The sequence below is a fragment of the Ascaphus truei genome, unplaced genomic scaffold (genome assembly GCF_040206685.1).
Source record: "Ascaphus truei isolate aAscTru1 unplaced genomic scaffold, aAscTru1.hap1 HAP1_SCAFFOLD_1103, whole genome shotgun sequence".
Classification (NCBI taxonomy): Eukaryota; Metazoa; Chordata; class Amphibia; order Anura; family Ascaphidae; genus Ascaphus; species Ascaphus truei.
Genome location: NW_027453969.1, coordinates 82,163 through 104,626, shown reverse-complemented (window position 1 = coordinate 104,626; position 22,464 = coordinate 82,163). Strand labels below are relative to the sequence as shown.

Sequence of the window (22,464 nt, the reverse complement as noted above, 5' to 3'; positions counted from 1 at the left end):
TTCCCAAGGTCACTTTTCCCTACTAATCCTACTTGATCTATCTGCTGCGTTTGATGCTCTCAATCACTCTCCTCCTTCATATTCTAAACTCTCTCTTGGTATCCGTAACACAGTTCTATCCTGGTTTTCATCATAACTTTCCTGTCACACATTCTCCATCTCTGTTGCTAACATGTCTTCGTCTTCTATTGATCTGTCTGTGGGTATACATCAGGGCTCTGTTCTGAGATCTCTCTTTCTCTCTACATACTATCATTTGGTGACCTCATCAACTCTTTGTGACAATCCTATAAATAACAAATACAAATATCAGGTCATGGGAATAAGTGATTTGGACATAAAAGTAACATTTCGGAAGTGTGGACAACTAATACATCTTGTAGATTGCCTTTACAGTGTGATGTCATTGATTCAGTAGATTGTGTGCAGACCAGGACTGCAGTACAGTGTCACTCACATGGATGACTTGCGTGGTAGAAGCTCAAGAACAAGGATGTCAAACTCCAGTCCTTGAGGGCAGCAAACAGGCCAGGTTTTCAGGATATCCCTACTGAAAACCTGGCCTGTTTGGGACCCTCGAGGACTGGAGTTTGACATGCATGCTCTAGAAGGAGCACAGCTGTGGGTGGGAGGTGGATTTGCTTTGCATCAAATGGTTTGGAGCAAGGTTTATTGTATGTATTATCATAATAACAATGCAATGCTTAACTTTTATTTCAGGAGGGATGACTGCAGAACAGAAGTGAATATTGAAGCCATGTGTTCCTTTTCTTGCAAAAGAGAAAATTTGAAGGACAGTTGAAGAGAAGGAAAATTACTACACAGAGACAGATAAGCAATGTGTATATTTCTCATTTACCATTTAGTATTTGTCGTTTTATTGACTCCACACAATCCGGCTGCTACGGGTTTCACATTGAATATTTTCATCTCTACTCTACCCCTTCCTGTGATCTGAACCATGCAAGTTTTCGTTGATTCAATACATCATGAGTAGAGGGTGGCTACAGTATGAAGTAAAGACCCAAGGACCACATCTACTACCATTCATAACAAGAACATGTGCAGTAGCGCACAGCTGCAGTTCTATGTGATTGTTATGAAAGGTTGAGGTGGTTCAATTCTATGAATCTGGAGTGGGATGGATCCTGTTTGCATCATATGGTTTCATCTAGGCCAGTAGATTATATAACTCTCAGTACAGGTTACACATGGCATCAGTATTAGTGATTTAAAGAGGAGGAAAGCTTCAATGTGGAGAACAAAGCCAAGTAATGTTGAAGTTACTCCTTTTACCATTTACTTGGTCAGTCTGTACTGTCTACTCTCCACACAGCTGCTAAGGATCTTCCATTTTAAATACTTTCACCTCCTATTCTGCACTGCTTTGCTGCCCATTATTCAGAGATGCGTTCCAGTCATGTTTACCACTCTGAATCTCTCTGCAGTCATTGGTTCAGCACATCATGGGTAGAGCATGGCTACAGATGCAGCAAGCTATTATTATTTTACCGGCTGATCATCCATAATATTGCATTAAAACATAGAATATCACTTAATTTCCAAAAGATTCAGTGATGCTGATAATGCAGAATCTCACAACATTTCCCATCATAATGCCATAATGCACAAGTGGGAGAAATAATCCTTGCTATATCTGTACATTGTGTGACGTATTACCTCCATGACCAATGAGAGCAAGTACATCTTCTGTATAGAGCGGCTGTGTTATGATGCAGTTATTGATCATCATTGACATAATCACAAGAATCTTATGCAAAGGGAAATTGTCCGCAGCGAAGTGAGATTTCAGCCCCCAAACGTCTGTAATATTAATGCAATGTCTTACTTTTGTTGCAGTGAACACTGAAGAGACGGATCTACTACAACACTGTACAGGATGAGCATACGCTACAAGCAGCAAAATGATCTTGCCGTTGACAGTATGTTGTTCTGGTAATGTGCACAATTATTATTTATGGGCTACACACCACAGTGCTGGACATATTCTGTTAACTTCAACTCTACTCCTAACATGGAGATGTCTTCCTGGTGTTACTGATTCAGTACATCATATGCACAGTGTGGTTATGATATGATGGATTGATTTAATGAACCCACCAACCAATGATGACATCTGCATCATCTTCTGTAAAGTGCAGCTACAGCATGATATTATCAGCATTTGGTGCGGTATAATCAGAGGTATCTATGTGCTTTTGTGCCTGTTTTAAGTCCTCCAGCTTAACGCCCCTACACCTCCCACTACACAGGCATACTTACTTATGCATACACTGACATCTGGCATACCTACACACACCCCAGGGCCACTTCCTTCCCCTGATGTCAGGGAGAGGATGGGCATGCAGAGTGCAGTAAGTCTCCACGTTACTCTGGCCAACAGTCTTGGCCTACCTCCAGCATCTGTCACCCACAACATCTGTTCCCTCCTTGTAAAGTGCTGAACTATCTCACCTGGGTCAGTGCTATAGCTGATCACAGTGCCCGATCAGGATGTCACTGTGACAGGCAGCAGTGCAGATTGACCGGTCAATCAATGCAGTGCCGCAACATATGCACTAAATGAGATTTCCGTGCCCCCAGTCAGGTTACTCCCTGGGCAGTGACCCTGCTCACACCCTCCCCTAGTTCCACCTCTGATCACAATTATCTCTCTTGGAGAGTGTAGCAAATTGGAGTTGGGGGAATCTCACCTCTGCCATGCATGGTCACAATCTGGGCACAGGACCCAAATAGTGGGCAATGTGGCACTTCTTACAGTAGAGAATAAGTAACTTTATTCTTTACTTGTGTATTAAGGACCTTATTTGCATTAAATTCAGTCCACATGGGACCAAGACTTTCTGGCTTACTGAACAAAGTGGAATTGTTTCGTAGAGGGTGGAGAATTGTATTTTATCTGAAATTACCCCCTCTGTACAAAATACAAACAATTATACCCATACAAGTACCTTGTGGAAGTTGTTGCCCTCTATCTTCCTGTGGTCTCTCCCTGTTTCTCACCGTGCCTCCTCCCATTTCCTTGCACCTCTGCGTCTCCGCATATATTCCTATACTCAGAGCCGGCTCCGGTCAGTGACATGGGATGCCCAAATATGAGCATACCCATATATGGGCATCCATGCCACTGACCGGAGCCCGCTCTGTTGCGGATATGGAGAGAGACTGGGAGATTTACATCCCCTTATAATTCATATGGTGCATAGTACCGGCACGTATTGTTTTACCGGTACTGTGTACCTTCCTACTTTCACACTGGTACAGTATATGCTGCAGTGGGACTGAGAGGGATATATTGGTAACACATAGTCATTGTTGGGGGAATTCAATCCATTTTGAAAATAGTAATGAAATGTTTTTTACTTTTCTTTTTTTTCAGTAATGAAGAATGAAACATTTCTGTTAAAATTGAATTGGAGGTGAACTGGATTCATCATCAACTCTGCACCAGTGTGAATTGATGTTCTTTAATGTTCTGATAAGGTACATGCAACATCTCTTCCTCAACCCCTGCACCACTCTCTGCCTCTTGCCTCTCTCTCTCCACCTCCCTGCTAAGTGTATTAACCCATCTAATGTAATCCACATTCCATGTCTCACTTTACTCTTCACTTCTCACGTGCCCTCTGGAATGACTGCTCTCTGACTAACAAGGTCTATTTGTACATGACCTCTTCTGCTCTCATCATCCACCACCTCTCATTCCCCTCACCCCTGTCCTACTCGATACCTCAGCTTAATTGAACTCTCTCCTCTGACATCTACCCTTATCTCTAACCTCTCCTCACTTTCTGCTTAAACTAACTATCTTGTTAACTTTTACAATGCTATCATCTCCTCCTCCTCCCTCCTCCTCCTCCCTCCGCCATCATATATATGCCCCTTCTAGGCTCTGACCCACTCATCCCTCTAAGGCCATGATTATCATGGGCACATGCTTGGTCATCCACAGTGTGTGCGAGCGATGCAGAGCCGCCTCGGACCTCAGTGCAGGGATTGCTGCATACCCCCAGCATCTGTCACCCACAAACAATACACACACTAATACTCCCCACAATACACACTATAATACCTCCTCAATACTAATCTCCCCAATAATATTATAGCTCCAAACACAATATACACAACACCCTTACACAAGATACACAATCTAGTACTCTCCTCTGCACCTCTACACACAATATAATACTCCCACACACACAATATACACACTACCCTCCTACCCCCATAAAATACAACCAATAATACACACATACTTTGTGGATGTTGGGACCAGCTCCCGGCATGCACCAGTGAAAGAGAGAGGCCCGCAGAAGCTCGGAAGAACTCCCTCCATCCGTGCCTTCCTCCGTTTCACATCTTCTCCCTGTCTCTCTCCCTCCCTTTCCTTGCATCTCCCTGCGTCTTTACGTATACCCAGTCAGTGACGGCTCTGGTCACGTGATGCCTTAATATGGGCTTATCCATATATGTTCATCCACGTCACTAATGTGATGCCCGCACTGTTGCGGAGCTGGTACTTACGACGGGCACTTATTGTTTTATCAGTACTGCGTACCTGACTCTACCGGCCTACTTTCAACACTAGTACAATATGTGCTTCACTACGAGTGAGTGGGGAATATTGGCATCACACAGTCACTGTTGAATATGCCATTCAATCCATTTTGAAAATAGTAATGCAATGTGGTTTTGTTTTGTTTGCTTTTTGCAGTAATGAAGAATGGAAAAGTTATATTAAAATTAAATTGGAGGGGGACTAGATTCAGCATTTCATCATGAACTCTGCACTTGTGAGAATTTAACTTCTTGAATACCCTGACAGGTACACGCAACATTAAGACTATAATCTGCTGTGCAAGCTTTCGTGCTATACCTCCCCCTCAGGTTTTGATTTATACATTTGCTCCCTCAATTCATGTCCTCTAATATTTGAAAGCTCTCTCCTAGCATTTTCTCTTTACCACAGAACGTCATCCCAATGTAACCTCTCTCTTGTTCTTTCTGCTTGCTGTTTCCTCACTCCTCTGTTAAACTTTTCTAATTTCTCTAACTTCCACACTCCTGCTTTTATCCACATGTTCTCCTCTTTCCTTCCCCTACCTTTGCATGTGTCTACACACTGCACCATTTGTACAGACCTCTATTGCAGCTATTTCTGCACTGCTCAATGAAAAGCACTCTTTAATATCCTATTCTCTGTGCCCCCTCTCTCTGCGCCCCCTCTTTTGGCGCCTCCTCTCTCTGCGCCCCCTCTCTCTGCGCCTATCTGTCTCATTCTCTCTACGTCCCTCTCTCTCTACATAGAGCTATCTCTGTCTCTCTCTACACCTATCTCTGTGTCTCCTTCTATGTTTGCTGATGTGTGGGATATCTCTTATAATCTTGAACCTGCTCATATACACATCGGGCCTCCCTGCCTCTGCCTCCCTGCTAAGAGTGTTAACCTATCTAATGTAATCCACATTCCTTTCCTTACTTTTCTCTTCCCTTCTCCTATGCCATCTGGAATGTCCGTTCTCTGACTAACAAGGCTCTAGTTGTACATGACCTCTTCTGCTCTCATCATTCACAATCAGTCATTCCCCTCACCCCATCTTACCTGTCCCACTGATTTGCCTCTGCTTAATTAAACTCTCCTCTGACATCTACTCTAACCTCTCTGCTCTCTCTCTCTTTCCGCTTAAACTAACAATCTTATTAACTCTTACAATGCTATCCTCCTATCTATATGCCCCCTCTAGGCTCTGACACACTTGTCCCTCTAGCCCACACCCTTGGCTAAATTCCCAAACATGTTCATCACACTTCCACTCGCTGTTCTTAATGCCTATGAAGGAAATCACACAATTGATATTTGATTTTTCTACAGTAAAAATGTCTCCAGTCCTGTATAAAGCTGCTCTCTGGGGCCAAACCACACTACTTTTTTTTCACATTCATCAACACTCAAATTTAATTTACGCTGTCTTTTTTTCCCTGTATTTGACTCCCTCCACTAACCTTCTCCTCACACTTGCCATCCTTCCTTCACTTCTCCTCAAGCATTTGACTACTTCAGAGGCAAGGTGGATGCCACCCACAAGGAGATTCCTTCTGTCCCTTCCCCCTTCTCTCCTTCTACCTAATTCTCCTTCTGCATTTGACTCCTTTTCTTCTCTTACAGAGCTGGAAGCTAATCATCTTCTCTTCTCCCTCTACCACATGCCCTCTAGATCGTATCCCCTCACACCTTACTGCATCTCTTAGTCCCCACTCTCACCCACATCTTCAATTCCTCCCTATTCTCTGGCTCTTTACCCTCTTACTTTAAGCCTGTAGTGGTCACCCTTTTCTCAGAAACAACCTACACCCTATGTGCCTTACTAACTACCGCCCTGTATCCCTCCTGCTGTTTGTCTCCTAATTGCTAGAATGTCAACATTCTTAAATCACATTCCCTCCTGGATCCTTTACAACCTGCCTTTCGTACAGCTCGTTCTACAGACTGTGCTTAAAGCAAATTCCCAAGGTCACTTTTCCCTACTAATCCTACTTGATCTATCTGCTGCGTTTGATGCTCTCAATCACTCTCCTCCTTCATATTCTAAACTCTCTCTTGGTATCCGTAACACAGTTCTATCCTGGTTTTCATCATAACTTTCCTGTCACACATTCTCCATCTCTGTTGCTAACATGTCTTCGTCTTCTATTGATCTGTCTGTGGGTATACATCAGGGCTCTGTTCTGAGATCTCTCTTTCTCTCTACATACTATCATTTGGTGACCTCATCAACTCTTTGTGACAATCCTATAAATAACAAATACAAATATCAGGTCATGGGAATAAGTGATTTGGACATAAAAGTAACATTTCGGAAGTGTGGACAACTAATACATCTTGTAGATTGCCTTTACAGTGTGATGTCATTGATTCAGTAGATTGTGTGCAGACCAGGACTGCAGTACAGTGTCACTCACATGGATGACTTGCGTGGTAGAAGCTCAAGAACAAGGATGTCAAACTCCAGTCCTTGAGGGCAGCAAACAGGCCAGGTTTTCAGGATATCCCTACTGAAAACCTGGCCTGTTTGGGACCCTCGAGGACTGGAGTTTGACATGCATGCTCTAGAAGGAGCACAGCTGTGGGTGGGAGGTGGATTTGCTTTGCATCAAATGGTTTGGAGCAAGGTTTATTGTATGTATTATCATAATAACAATGCAATGCTTAACTTTTATTTCAGGAGGGATGACTGCAGAACAGAAGTGAATATTGAAGCCATGTGTTCCTTTTCTTGCAAAAGAGAAAATTTGAAGGACAGTTGAAGAGAAGGAAAATTACTACACAGAGACAGATAAGCAATGTGTATATTTCTCATTTACCATTTAGTATTTGTCGTTTTATTGACTCCACACAATCCGGCTGCTACGGGTTTCACATTGAATATTTTCATCTCTACTCTACCCCTTCCTGTGATCTGAACCATGCAAGTTTTCGTTGATTCAATACATCATGAGTAGAGGGTGGCTACAGTATGAAGTAAAGACCCAAGGACCACATCTACTACCATTCATAACAAGAACATGTGCAGTAGCGCACAGCTGCAGTTCTATGTGATTGTTATGAAAGGTTGAGGTGGTTCAATTCTATGAATCTGGAGTGGGATGGATCCTGTTTGCATCATATGGTTTCATCTAGGCCAGTAGATTATATAACTCTCAGTACAGGTTACACATGGCATCAGTATTAGTGATTTAAAGAGGAGGAAAGCTTCAATGTGGAGAACAAAGCCAAGTAATGTTGAAGTTACTCCTTTTACCATTTACTTGGTCAGTCTGTACTGTCTACTCTCCACACAGCTGCTAAGGATCTTCCATTTTAAATACTTTCACCTCCTATTCTGCACTGCTTTGCTGCCCATTATTCAGAGATGCGTTCCAGTCATGTTTAGCACTCTGAATCTCTCTGCAGTCATTGGTTCAGCACATCATGGGTAGAGCATGGCTACAGATGCAGCAAGCTATTATTATTTTACCGGCTGATCATCCATAATATTGCATTAAAACATAGAATATCACTTAATTTCCAAAAGATTCAGTGATGCTGATAATGCAGAATCTCACAACATTTCCCATCATAATGCCATAATGCACAAGTGGGAGAAATAATCCTTGCTATATCTGTACATTGTGTGACGTATTACCTCCATGACCAATGAGAGCAAGTACATCTTCTGTATAGAGCGGCTGTGTTATGATGCAGTTATTGATCATCATTGACATAATCACAAGAATCTTATGCAAAGGGAAATTGTCCGCAGCGAAGTGAGATTTCAGCCCCCAAACGTCTGTAATATTAATGCAATGTCTTACTTTTGTTGCAGTGAACACTGAAGAGACGGATCTACTACAACACTGTACAGGATGAGCATACGCTACAAGCAGCAAAATGATCTTGCCGTTGACAGTATGTTGTTCTGGTAATGTGCACAATTATTATTTATGGGCTACACACCACAGTGCTGGACATATTCTGTTAACTTCAACTCTACTCCTAACATGGAGATGTCTTCCTGGTGTTACTGATTCAGTACATCATATGCACAGTGTGGTTATGATATGATGGATTGATTTAATGAACCCACCAACCAATGATGACATCTGCATCATCTTCTGTAAAGTGCAGCTACAGCATGATATTATCAGCATTTGGTGCGGTATAATCAGAGGTATCTATGTGCTTTTGTGCCTGTTTTAAGTCCTCCAGCTTAACGCCCCTACACCTCCCACTACACAGGCATACTTACTTATGCATACACTGACATCTGGCATACCTACACACACCCCAGGGCCACTTCCTTCCCCTGATGTCAGGGAGAGGATGGGCATGCAGAGTGCAGTAAGTCTCCACGTTACTCTGGCCAACAGTCTTGGCCTACCTCCAGCATCTGTCACCCACAACATCTGTTCCCTCCTTGTAAAGTGCTGAACTATCTCACCTGGGTCAGTGCTATAGCTGATCACAGTGCCCGATCAGGATGTCACTGTGACAGGCAGCAGTGCAGATTGACCGGTCAATCAATGCAGTGCCGCAACATATGCACTAAATGAGATTTCCGTGCCCCCAGTCAGGTTACTCCCTGGGCAGTGACCCTGCTCACACCCTCCCCTAGTTCCACCTCTGATCACAATTATCTCTCTTGGAGAGTGTAGCAAATTGGAGTTGGGGGAATCTCACCTCTGCCATGCATGGTCACAATCTGGGCACAGGACCCAAATAGTGGGCAATGTGGCACTTCTTACAGTAGAGAATAAGTAACTTTATTCTTTACTTGTGTATTAAGGACCTTATTTGCATTAAATTCAGTCCACATGGGACCAAGACTTTCTGGCTTACTGAACAAAGTGGAATTGTTTCGTAGAGGGTGGAGAATTGTATTTTATCTGAAATTACCCCCTCTGTACAAAATACAAACAATTATACCCATACAAGTACCTTGTGGAAGTTGTTGCCCTCTATCTTCCTGTGGTCTCTCCCTGTTTCTCACCGTGCCTCCTCCCATTTCCTTGCACCTCTGCGTCTCCGCATATATTCCTATACTCAGAGCCGGCTCCGGTCAGTGACATGGGATGCCCAAATATGAGCATACCCATATATGGGCATCCATGCCACTGACCGGAGCCCGCTCTGTTGCGGATATGGAGAGAGACTGGGAGATTTACATCCCCTTATAATTCATATGGTGCATAGTACCGGCACGTATTGTTTTACCGGTACTGTGTACCTTCCTACTTTCACACTGGTACAGTATATGCTGCAGTGGGACTGAGAGGGATATATTGGTAACACATAGTCATTGTTGGGGGAATTCAATCCATTTTGAAAATAGTAATGAAATGTTTTTTACTTTTCTTTTTTTTCAGTAATGAAGAATGAAACATTTCTGTTAAAATTGAATTGGAGGTGAACTGGATTCATCATCAACTCTGCACCAGTGTGAATTGATGTTCTTTAATGTTCTGATAAGGTACATGCAACATCTCTTCCTCAACCCCTGCACCACTCTCTGCCTCTTGCCTCTCTCTCTCCACCTCCCTGCTAAGTGTATTAACCCATCTAATGTAATCCACATTCCATGTCTCACTTTACTCTTCACTTCTCACGTGCCCTCTGGAATGACTGCTCTCTGACTAACAAGGTCTATTTGTACATGACCTCTTCTGCTCTCATCATCCACCACCTCTCATTCCCCTCACCCCTGTCCTACTCGATACCTCAGCTTAATTGAACTCTCTCCTCTGACATCTACCCTTATCTCTAACCTCTCCTCACTTTCTGCTTAAACTAACTATCTTGTTAACTTTTACAATGCTATCATCTCCTCCTCCTCCCTCCTCCTCCTCCCTCCGCCATCATATATATGCCCCTTCTAGGCTCTGACCCACTCATCCCTCTAAGGCCATGATTATCATGGGCACATGCTTGGTCATCCACAGTGTGTGCGAGCGATGCAGAGCCGCCTCGGACCTCAGTGCAGGGATTGCTGCATACCCCCAGCATCTGTCACCCACAAACAATACACACACTAATACTCCCCACAATACACACTATAATACCTCCTCAATACTAATCTCCCCAATAATATTATAGCTCCAAACACAATATACACAACACCCTTACACAAGATACACAATCTAGTACTCTCCTCTGCACCTCTACACACAATATAATACTCCCACACACACAATATACACACTACCCTCCTACCCCCATAAAATACAACCAATAATACACACATACTTTGTGGATGTTGGGACCAGCTCCCGGCATGCACCAGTGAAAGAGAGAGGCCCGCAGAAGCTCGGAAGAACTCCCTCCATCCGTGCCTTCCTCCGTTTCACATCTTCTCCCTGTCTCTCTCCCTCCCTTTCCTTGCATCTCCCTGCGTCTTTACGTATACCCAGTCAGTGACGGCTCTGGTCACGTGATGCCTTAATATGGGCTTATCCATATATGTTCATCCACGTCACTAATGTGATGCCCGCACTGTTGCGGAGCTGGTACTTACGACGGGCACTTATTGTTTTATCAGTACTGCGTACCTGACTCTACCGGCCTACTTTCAACACTAGTACAATATGTGCTTCACTACGAGTGAGTGGGGAATATTGGCATCACACAGTCACTGTTGAATATGCCATTCAATCCATTTTGAAAATAGTAATGCAATGTGGTTTTGTTTTGTTTGCTTTTTGCAGTAATGAAGAATGGAAAAGTTATATTAAAATTAAATTGGAGGGGGACTAGATTCAGCATTTCATCATGAACTCTGCACTTGTGAGAATTTAACTTCTTGAATACCCTGACAGGTACACGCAACATTAAGACTATAATCTGCTGTGCAAGCTTTCGTGCTATACCTCCCCCTCAGGTTTTGATTTATACATTTGCTCCCTCAATTCATGTCCTCTAATATTTGAAAGCTCTCTCCTAGCATTTTCTCTTTACCACAGAACGTCATCCCAATGTAACCTCTCTCTTGTTCTTTCTGCTTGCTGTTTCCTCACTCCTCTGTTAAACTTTTCTAATTTCTCTAACTTCCACACTCCTGCTTTTATCCACATGTTCTCCTCTTTCCTTCCCCTACCTTTGCATGTGTCTACACACTGCACCATTTGTACAGACCTCTATTGCAGCTATTTCTGCACTGCTCAATGAAAAGCACTCTTTAATATCCTATTCTCTGTGCCCCCTCTCTCTGCGCCCCCTCTTTTGGCGCCTCCTCTCTCTGCGCCCCCTCTCTCTGCGCCTATCTGTCTCATTCTCTCTACGTCCCTCTCTCTCTACATAGAGCTATCTCTGTCTCTCTCTACACCTATCTCTGTGTCTCCTTCTATGTTTGCTGATGTGTGGGATATCTCTTATAATCTTGAACCTGCTCATATACACATCGGGCCTCCCTGCCTCTGCCTCCCTGCTAAGAGTGTTAACCTATCTAATGTAATCCACATTCCTTTCCTTACTTTTCTCTTCCCTTCTCCTATGCCATCTGGAATGTCCGTTCTCTGACTAACAAGGCTCTAGTTGTACATGACCTCTTCTGCTCTCATCATTCACAATCAGTCATTCCCCTCACCCCATCTTACCTGTCCCACTGATTTGCCTCTGCTTAATTAAACTCTCCTCTGACATCTACTCTAACCTCTCTGCTCTCTCTCTCTTTCCGCTTAAACTAACAATCTTATTAACTCTTACAATGCTATCCTCCTATCTATATGCCCCCTCTAGGCTCTGACACACTTGTCCCTCTAGCCCACACCCTTGGCTAAATTCCCAAACATGTTCATCACACTTCCACTCGCTGTTCTTAATGCCTATGAAGGAAATCACACAATTGATATTTGATTTTTCTACAGTAAAAATGTCTCCAGTCCTGTATAAAGCTGCTCTCTGGGGCCAAACCACACTACTTTTTTTTCACATTCATCAACACTCAAATTTAATTTACGCTGTCTTTTTTTCCCTGTATTTGACTCCCTCCACTAACCTTCTCCTCACACTTGCCATCCTTCCTTCACTTCTCCTCAAGCATTTGACTACTTCAGAGGCAAGGTGGATGCCACCCACAAGGAGATTCCTTCTGTCCCTTCCCCCTTCTCTCCTTCTACCTAATTCTCCTTCTGCATTTGACTCCTTTTCTTCTCTTACAGAGCTGGAAGCTAATCATCTTCTCTTCTCCCTCTACCACATGCCCTCTAGATCGTATCCCCTCACACCTTACTGCATCTCTTAGTCCCCACTCTCACCCACATCTTCAATTCCTCCCTATTCTCTGGCTCTTTACCCTCTTACTTTAAGCCTGTAGTGGTCACCCTTTTCTCAGAAACAACCTACACCCTATGTGCCTTACTAACTACCGCCCTGTATCCCTCCTGCTGTTTGTCTCCTAATTGCTAGAATGTCAACATTCTTAAATCACATTCCCTCCTGGATCCTTTACAACCTGCCTTTCGTACAGCTCGTTCTACAGACTGTGCTTAAAGCAAATTCCCAAGGTCACTTTTCCCTACTAATCCTACTTGATCTATCTGCTGCGTTTGATGCTCTCAATCACTCTCCTCCTTCATATTCTAAACTCTCTCTTGGTATCCGTAACACAGTTCTATCCTGGTTTTCATCATAACTTTCCTGTCACACATTCTCCATCTCTGTTGCTAACATGTCTTCGTCTTCTATTGATCTGTCTGTGGGTATACATCAGGGCTCTGTTCTGAGATCTCTCTTTCTCTCTACATACTATCATTTGGTGACCTCATCAACTCTTTGTGACAATCCTATAAATAACAAATACAAATATCAGGTCATGGGAATAAGTGATTTGGACATAAAAGTAACATTTCGGAAGTGTGGACAACTAATACATCTTGTAGATTGCCTTTACAGTGTGATGTCATTGATTCAGTAGATTGTGTGCAGACCAGGACTGCAGTACAGTGTCACTCACATGGATGACTTGCGTGGTAGAAGCTCAAGAACAAGGATGTCAAACTCCAGTCCTTGAGGGCAGCAAACAGGCCAGGTTTTCAGGATATCCCTACTGAAAACCTGGCCTGTTTGGGACCCTCGAGGACTGGAGTTTGACATGCATGCTCTAGAAGGAGCACAGCTGTGGGTGGGAGGTGGATTTGCTTTGCATCAAATGGTTTGGAGCAAGGTTTATTGTATGTATTATCATAATAACAATGCAATGCTTAACTTTTATTTCAGGAGGGATGACTGCAGAACAGAAGTGAATATTGAAGCCATGTGTTCCTTTTCTTGCAAAAGAGAAAATTTGAAGGACAGTTGAAGAGAAGGAAAATTACTACACAGAGACAGATAAGCAATGTGTATATTTCTCATTTACCATTTAGTATTTGTCGTTTTATTGACTCCACACAATCCGGCTGCTACGGGTTTCACATTGAATATTTTCATCTCTACTCTACCCCTTCCTGTGATCTGAACCATGCAAGTTTTCGTTGATTCAATACATCATGAGTAGAGGGTGGCTACAGTATGAAGTAAAGACCCAAGGACCACATCTACTACCATTCATAACAAGAACATGTGCAGTAGCGCACAGCTGCAGTTCTATGTGATTGTTATGAAAGGTTGAGGTGGTTCAATTCTATGAATCTGGAGTGGGATGGATCCTGTTTGCATCATATGGTTTCATCTAGGCCAGTAGATTATATAACTCTCAGTACAGGTTACACATGGCATCAGTATTAGTGATTTAAAGAGGAGGAAAGCTTCAATGTGGAGAACAAAGCCAAGTAATGTTGAAGTTACTCCTTTTACCATTTACTTGGTCAGTCTGTACTGTCTACTCTCCACACAGCTGCTAAGGATCTTCCATTTTAAATACTTTCACCTCCTATTCTGCACTGCTTTGCTGCCCATTATTCAGAGATGCGTTCCAGTCATGTTTAGCACTCTGAATCTCTCTGCAGTCATTGGTTCAGCACATCATGGGTAGAGCATGGCTACAGATGCAGCAAGCTATTATTATTTTACCGGCTGATCATCCATAATATTGCATTAAAACATAGAATATCACTTAATTTCCAAAAGATTCAGTGATGCTGATAATGCAGAATCTCACAACATTTCCCATCATAATGCCATAATGCACAAGTGGGAGAAATAATCCTTGCTATATCTGTACATTGTGTGACGTATTACCTCCATGACCAATGAGAGCAAGTACATCTTCTGTATAGAGCGGCTGTGTTATGATGCAGTTATTGATCATCATTGACATAATCACAAGAATCTTATGCAAAGGGAAATTGTCCGCAGCGAAGTGAGATTTCAGCCCCCAAACGTCTGTAATATTAATGCAATGTCTTACTTTTGTTGCAGTGAACACTGAAGAGACGGATCTACTACAACACTGTACAGGATGAGCATACGCTACAAGCAGCAAAATGATCTTGCCGTTGACAGTATGTTGTTCTGGTAATGTGCACAATTATTATTTATGGGCTACACACCACAGTGCTGGACATATTCTGTTAACTTCAACTCTACTCCTAACATGGAGATGTCTTCCTGGTGTTACTGATTCAGTACATCATATGCACAGTGTGGTTATGATATGATGGATTGATTTAATGAACCCACCAACCAATGATGACATCTGCATCATCTTCTGTAAAGTGCAGCTACAGCATGATATTATCAGCATTTGGTGCGGTATAATCAGAGGTATCTATGTGCTTTTGTGCCTGTTTTAAGTCCTCCAGCTTAACGCCCCTACACCTCCCACTACACAGGCATACTTACTTATGCATACACTGACATCTGGCATACCTACACACACCCCAGGGCCACTTCCTTCCCCTGATGTCAGGGAGAGGATGGGCATGCAGAGTGCAGTAAGTCTCCACGTTACTCTGGCCAACAGTCTTGGCCTACCTCCAGCATCTGTCACCCACAACATCTGTTCCCTCCTTGTAAAGTGCTGAACTATCTCACCTGGGTCAGTGCTATAGCTGATCACAGTGCCCGATCAGGATGTCACTGTGACAGGCAGCAGTGCAGATTGACCGGTCAATCAATGCAGTGCCGCAACATATGCACTAAATGAGATTTCCGTGCCCCCAGTCAGGTTACTCCCTGGGCAGTGACCCTGCTCACACCCTCCCCTAGTTCCACCTCTGATCACAATTATCTCTCTTGGAGAGTGTAGCAAATTGGAGTTGGGGGAATCTCACCTCTGCCATGCATGGTCACAATCTGGGCACAGGACCCAAATAGTGGGCAATGTGGCACTTCTTACAGTAGAGAATAAGTAACTTTATTCTTTACTTGTGTATTAAGGACCTTATTTGCATTAAATTCAGTCCACATGGGACCAAGACTTTCTGGCTTACTGAACAAAGTGGAATTGTTTCGTAGAGGGTGGAGAATTGTATTTTATCTGAAATTACCCCCTCTGTACAAAATACAAACAATTATACCCATACAAGTACCTTGTGGAAGTTGTTGCCCTCTATCTTCCTGTGGTCTCTCCCTGTTTCTCACCGTGCCTCCTCCCATTTCCTTGCACCTCTGCGTCTCCGCATATATTCCTATACTCAGAGCCGGCTCCGGTCAGTGACATGGGATGCCCAAATATGAGCATACCCATATATGGGCATCCATGCCACTGACCGGAGCCCGCTCTGTTGCGGATATGGAGAGAGACTGGGAGATTTACATCCCCTTATAATTCATATGGTGCATAGTACCGGCACGTATTGTTTTACCGGTACTGTGTACCTTCCTACTTTCACACTGGTACAGTATATGCTGCAGTGGGACTGAGAGGGATATATTGGTAACACATAGTCATTGTTGGGGGAATTCAATCCATTTTGAAAATAGTAATGAAATGTTTTTTACTTTTCTTTTTTTTCAGTAATGAAGAATGAAACATTTCTGTTAAAATTGAATTGGAGGTGAACTGGATTCATCATCAACTCTGCACCAGTGTGAATTGATGTTCTTTAATGTTCTGATAAGGTACATGCAACATCTCTTCCTCAACCCCTGCACCACTCTCTGCCTCTTGCCTCTCTCTCTCCACCTCCCTGCTAAGTGTATTAACCCATCTAATGTAATCCACATTCCATGTCTCACTTTACTCTTCACTTCTCACGTGCCCTCTGGAATGACTGCTCTCTGACTAACAAGGTCTATTTGTACATGACCTCTTCTGCTCTCATCATCCACCACCTCTCATTCCCCTCACCCCTGTCCTACTCGATACCTCAGCTTAATTGAACTCTCTCCTCTGACATCTACCCTTATCTCTAACCTCTCCTCACTTTCTGCTTAAACTAACTATCTTGTTAACTTTTACAATGCTATCATCTCCTCCTCCTCCCTCCTCCTCCTCCCTCCGCCATCATATATATGCCCCTTCTAGGCTCTGACCCACTCATCCCTCTAAGGCCATGATTATCATGGGCACATGCTTGGTCATCCACAGTGTGTGCGAGCGATGCAGAGCCGCCTCGGACCTCAGTGCAGGGATTGCTGCATACCCCCAGCATCTGTCACCCACAAACAATACACACACTAATACTCCCCACAATACACACTATAATACCTCCTCAATACTAATCTCCCCAATAATATTATAGCTCCAAACACAATATACACAACACCCTTACACAAGATACACAATCTAGTACTCTCCTCTGCACCTCTACACACAATATAATACTCCCACACACACAATATACACACTACCCTCCTACCCCCATAAAATACAACCAATAATACACACATACTTTGTGGATGTTGGGACCAGCTCCCGGCATGCACCAGTGAAAGAGAGAGGCCCGCAGAAGCTCGGAAGAACTCCCTCCATCCGTGCCTTCCTCCGTTTCACATCTTCTCCCTGTCTCTCTCCCTCCCTTTCCTTGCATCTCCCTGCGTCTTTACGTATACCCAGTCAGTGACGGCTCTGGTCACGTGATGCCTTAATATGGGCTTATCCATATATGTTCATCCACGTCACTAATGTGATGCCCGCACTGTTGCGGAGCTGGTACTTACGACGGGCACTTATTGTTTTATCAGTACTGCGTACCTGACTCTACCGGCCTACTTTCAACACTAGTACAATATGTGCTTCACTACGAGTGAGTGGGGAATATTGGCATCACACAGTCACTGTTGAATATGCCATTCAATCCATTTTGAAAATAGTAATGCAATGTGGTTTTGTTTTGTTTGCTTTTTGCAGTAATGAAGAATGGAAAAGTTATATTAAAATTAAATTGGAGGGGGACTAGATTCAGCATTTCATCATGAACTCTGCACTTGTGAGAATTTAACTTCTTGAATACCCTGACAGGTACACGCAACATTAAGACTATAATCTGCTGTGCAAGCTTTCGTGCTATACCTCCCCCTCAGGTTTTGATTTATACATTTGCTCCCTCAATTCATGTCCTCTAATATTTGAAAGCTCTCTCCTAGCATTTTCTCTTTACCACAGAACGTCATCCCAATGTAACCTCTCTCTTGTTCTTTCTGCTTGCTGTTTCCTCACTCCTCTGTTAAACTTTTCTAATTTCTCTAACTTCCACACTCCTGCTTTTATCCACATGTTCTCCTCTTTCCTTCCCCTACCTTTGCATGTGTCTACACACTGCACCATTTGTACAGACCTCTATTGCAGCTATTTCTGCACTGCTCAATGAAAAGCACTCTTTAATATCCTATTCTCTGTGCCCCCTCTCTCTGCGCCCCCTCTTTTGGCGCCTCCTCTCTCTGCGCCCCCTCTCTCTGCGCCTATCTGTCTCATTCTCTCTACGTCCCTCTCTCTCTACATAGAGCTATCTCTGTCTCTCTCTACACCTATCTCTGTGTCTCCTTCTATGTTTGCTGATGTGTGGGATATCTCTTATAATCTTGAACCTGCTCATATACACATCGGGCCTCCCTGCCTCTGCCTCCCTGCTAAGAGTGTTAACCTATCTAATGTAATCCACATTCCTTTCCTTACTTTTCTCTTCCCTTCTCCTATGCCATCTGGAATGTCCGTTCTCTGACTAACAAGGCTCTAGTTGTACATGACCTCTTCTGCTCTCATCATTCACAATCAGTCATTCCCCTCACCCCATCTTACCTGTCCCACTGATTTGCCTCTGCTTAATTAAACTCTCCTCTGACATCTACTCTAACCTCTCTGCTCTCTCTCTCTTTCCGCTTAAACTAACAATCTTATTAACTCTTACAATGCTATCCTCCTATCTATATGCCCCCTCTAGGCTCTGACACACTTGTCCCTCTAGCCCACACCCTTGGCTAAATTCCCAAACATGTTCATCACACTTCCACTCGCTGTTCTTAATGCCTATGAAGGAAATCACACAATTGATATTTGATTTTTCTACAGTAAAAATGTCTCCAGTCCTGTATAAAGCTGCTCTCTGGGGCCAAACCACACTACTTTTTTTTCACATTCATCAACACTCAAATTTAATTTACGCTGTCTTTTTTTCCCTGTATTTGACTCCCTCCACTAACCTTCTCCTCACACTTGCCATCCTTCCTTCACTTCTCCTCAAGCATTTGACTACTTCAGAGGCAAGGTGGATGCCACCCACAAGGAGATTCCTTCTGTCCCTTCCCCCTTCTCTCCTTCTACCTAATTCTCCTTCTGCATTTGACTCCTTTTCTTCTCTTACAGAGCTGGAAGCTAATCATCTTCTCTTCTCCCTCTACCACATGCCCTCTAGATCGTATCCCCTCACACCTTACTGCATCTCTTAGTCCCCACTCTCACCCACATCTTCAATTCCTCCCTATTCTCTGGCTCTTTACCCTCTTACTTTAAGCCTGTAGTGGTCACCCTTTTCTCAGAAACAACCTACACCCTATGTGCCTTACTAACTACCGCCCTGTATCCCTCCTGCTGTTTGTCTCCTAATTGCTAGAATGTCAACATTCTTAAATCACATTCCCTCCTGGATCCTTTACAACCTGCCTTTCGTACAGCTCGTTCTACAGACTGTGCTTAAAGCAAATTCCCAAGGTCACTTTTCCCTACTAATCCTACTTGATCTATCTGCTGCGTTTGATGCTCTCAATCACTCTCCTCCTTCATATTCTAAACTCTCTCTTGGTATCCGTAACACAGTTCTATCCTGGTTTTCATCATAACTTTCCTGTCACACATTCTCCATCTCTGTTGCTAACATGTCTTCGTCTTCTATTGATCTGTCTGTGGGTATACATCAGGGCTCTGTTCTGAGATCTCTCTTTCTCTCTACATACTATCATTTGGTGACCTCATCAACTCTTTGTGACAATCCTATAAATAACAAATACAAATATCAGGTCATGGGAATAAGTGATTTGGACATAAAAGTAACATTTCGGAAGTGTGGACAACTAATACATCTTGTAGATTGCCTTTACAGTGTGATGTCATTGATTCAGTAGATTGTGTGCAGACCAGGACTGCAGTACAGTGTCACTCACATGGATGACTTGCGTGGTAGAAGCTCAAGAACAAGGATGTCAAACTCCAGTCCTTGAGGGCAGCAAACAGGCCAGGTTTTCAGGATATCCCTACTGAAAACCTGGCCTGTTTGGGACCCTCGAGGACTGGAGTTTGACATGCATGCTCTAGAAGGAGCACAGCTGTGGGTGGGAGGTGGATTTGCTTTGCATCAAATGGTTTGGAGCAAGGTTTATTGTATGTATTATCATAATAACAATGCAATGCTTAACTTTTATTTCAGGAGGGATGACTGCAGAACAGAAGTGAATATTGAAGCCATGTGTTCCTTTTCTTGCAAAAGAGAAAATTTGAAGGACAGTTGAAGAGAAGGAAAATTACTACACAGAGACAGATAAGCAATGTGTATATTTCTCATTTACCATTTAGTATTTGTCGTTTTATTGACTCCACACAATCCGGCTGCTACGGGTTTCACATTGAATATTTTCATCTCTACTCTACCCCTTCCTGTGATCTGAACCATGCAAGTTTTCGTTGATTCAATACATCATGAGTAGAGGGTGGCTACAGTATGAAGTAAAGACCCAAGGACCACATCTACTACCATTCATAACAAGAACATGTGCAGTAGCGCACAGCTGCAGTTCTATGTGATTGTTATGAAAGGTTGAGGTGGTTCAATTCTATGAATCTGGAGTGGGATGGATCCTGTTTGCATCATATGGTTTCATCTAGGCCAGTAGATTATATAACTCTCAGTACAGGTTACACATGGCATCAGTATTAGTGATTTAAAGAGGAGGAAAGCTTCAATGTGGAGAACAAAGCCAAGTAATGTTGAAGTTACTCCTTTTACCATTTACTTGGTCAGTCTGTACTGTCTACTCTCCACACAGCTGCTAAGGATCTTCCATTTTAAATACTTTCACCTCCTATTCTGCACTGCTTTGCTGCCCATTATTCAGAGATGCGTTCCAGTCATGTTTAGCACTCTGAATCTCTCTGCAGTCATTGGTTCAGCACATCATGGGTAGAGCATGGCTACAGATGCAGCAAGCTATTATTATTTTACCGGCTGATCATCCATAATATTGCATTAAAACATAGAATATCACTTAATTTCCAAAAGATTCAGTGATGCTGATAATGCAGAATCTCACAACATTTCCCATCATAATGCCATAATGCACAAGTGGGAGAAATAATCCTTGCTATATCTGTACATTGTGTGACGTATTACCTCCATGACCAATGAGAGCAAGTACATCTTCTGTATAGAGCGGCTGTGTTATGATGCAGTTATTGATCATCATTGACATAATCACAAGAATCTTATGCAAAGGGAAATTGTCCGCAGCGAAGTGAGATTTCAGCCCCCAAACGTCTGTAATATTAATGCAATGTCTTACTTTTGTTGCAGTGAACACTGAAGAGACGGATCTACTACAACACTGTACAGGATGAGCATACGCTACAAGCAGCAAAATGATCTTGCCGTTGACAGTATGTTGTTCTGGTAATGTGCACAATTATTATTTATGGGCTACACACCACAGTGCTGGACATATTCTGTTAACTTCAACTCTACTCCTAACATGGAGATGTCTTCCCGGTGTTACTGATTCAGTACATCATATGCACAGTGTGGTTATGATATGATGGATTGATTTAATGAACCCACCAACCAATGATGACATCTGCATCATCTTCTGTAAAGTGCAGCTACAGCATGATATTATCAGCATTTGGTGCGGTATAATCAGAGGTATCTATGTGCTTTTGTGCCTGTTTTAAGTCCTCCAGCTTAACGCCCCTACACCTCCCACTACACAGGCATACTTACTTATGCATACACTGACATCTGGCATACCTACACACACCCCAGGGCCACTTCCTTCCCCTGATGTCAGGGAGAGGATGGGCATGCAGAGTGCAGTAAGTCTCCACGTTACTCTGGCCAACAGTCTTGGCCTACCTCCAGCATCTGTCACCCACAACATCTGTTCCCTCCTTGTAAAGTGCTGAACTATCTCACCTGGGTCAGTGCTATAGCTGATCACAGTGCCCGATCAGGATGTCACTGTGACAGGCAGCAGTGCAGATTGACCGGTCAATCAATGCAGTGCCGCAACATATGCACTAAATGAGATTTCCGTGCCCCCAGTCAGGTTACTCCCTGGGCAGTGACCCTGCTCACACCCTCCCCTAGTTCCACCTCTGATCACAATTATCTCTCTTGGAGAGTGTAGCAAATTGGAGTTGGGGGAATCTCACCTCTGCCATGCATGGTCACAATCTGGGCACAGGACCCAAATAGTGGGCAATGTGGCACTTCTTACAGTAGAGAATAAGTAACTTTATTCTTTACTTGTGTATTAAGGACCTTATTTGCATTAAATTCAGTCCACATGGGACCAAGACTTTCTGGCTTACTGAACAAAGTGGAATTGTT

At 43.3% G+C, this 22,464-nt stretch overlaps 1 long non-coding RNA gene across 1 annotated transcript in view; it reads left to right on the top strand.

Annotated features, from left to right (window-relative positions):
• LOC142475202 (uncharacterized) overlaps positions 1-22,464 on the top strand; it is a 40,570-nt gene that overhangs the window by 5,800 nt on the left and 12,306 nt on the right. Inside the window, exons 5-18 of the long non-coding RNA XR_012790785.1 lie at positions 721-840; positions 1,861-1,956; positions 3,401-3,504; positions 4,736-4,846; positions 7,245-7,364; positions 8,385-8,480; positions 9,925-10,028; positions 11,260-11,370; positions 13,769-13,888; positions 14,909-15,004; positions 16,449-16,552; positions 17,784-17,894; positions 20,293-20,412; positions 21,433-21,528. This is a non-coding gene — a long non-coding RNA (uncharacterized LOC142475202). The remainder of the gene's footprint in view (positions 1-720; positions 841-1,860; positions 1,957-3,400; positions 3,505-4,735; positions 4,847-7,244; positions 7,365-8,384; positions 8,481-9,924; positions 10,029-11,259; positions 11,371-13,768; positions 13,889-14,908; positions 15,005-16,448; positions 16,553-17,783; positions 17,895-20,292; positions 20,413-21,432; positions 21,529-22,464) is intronic.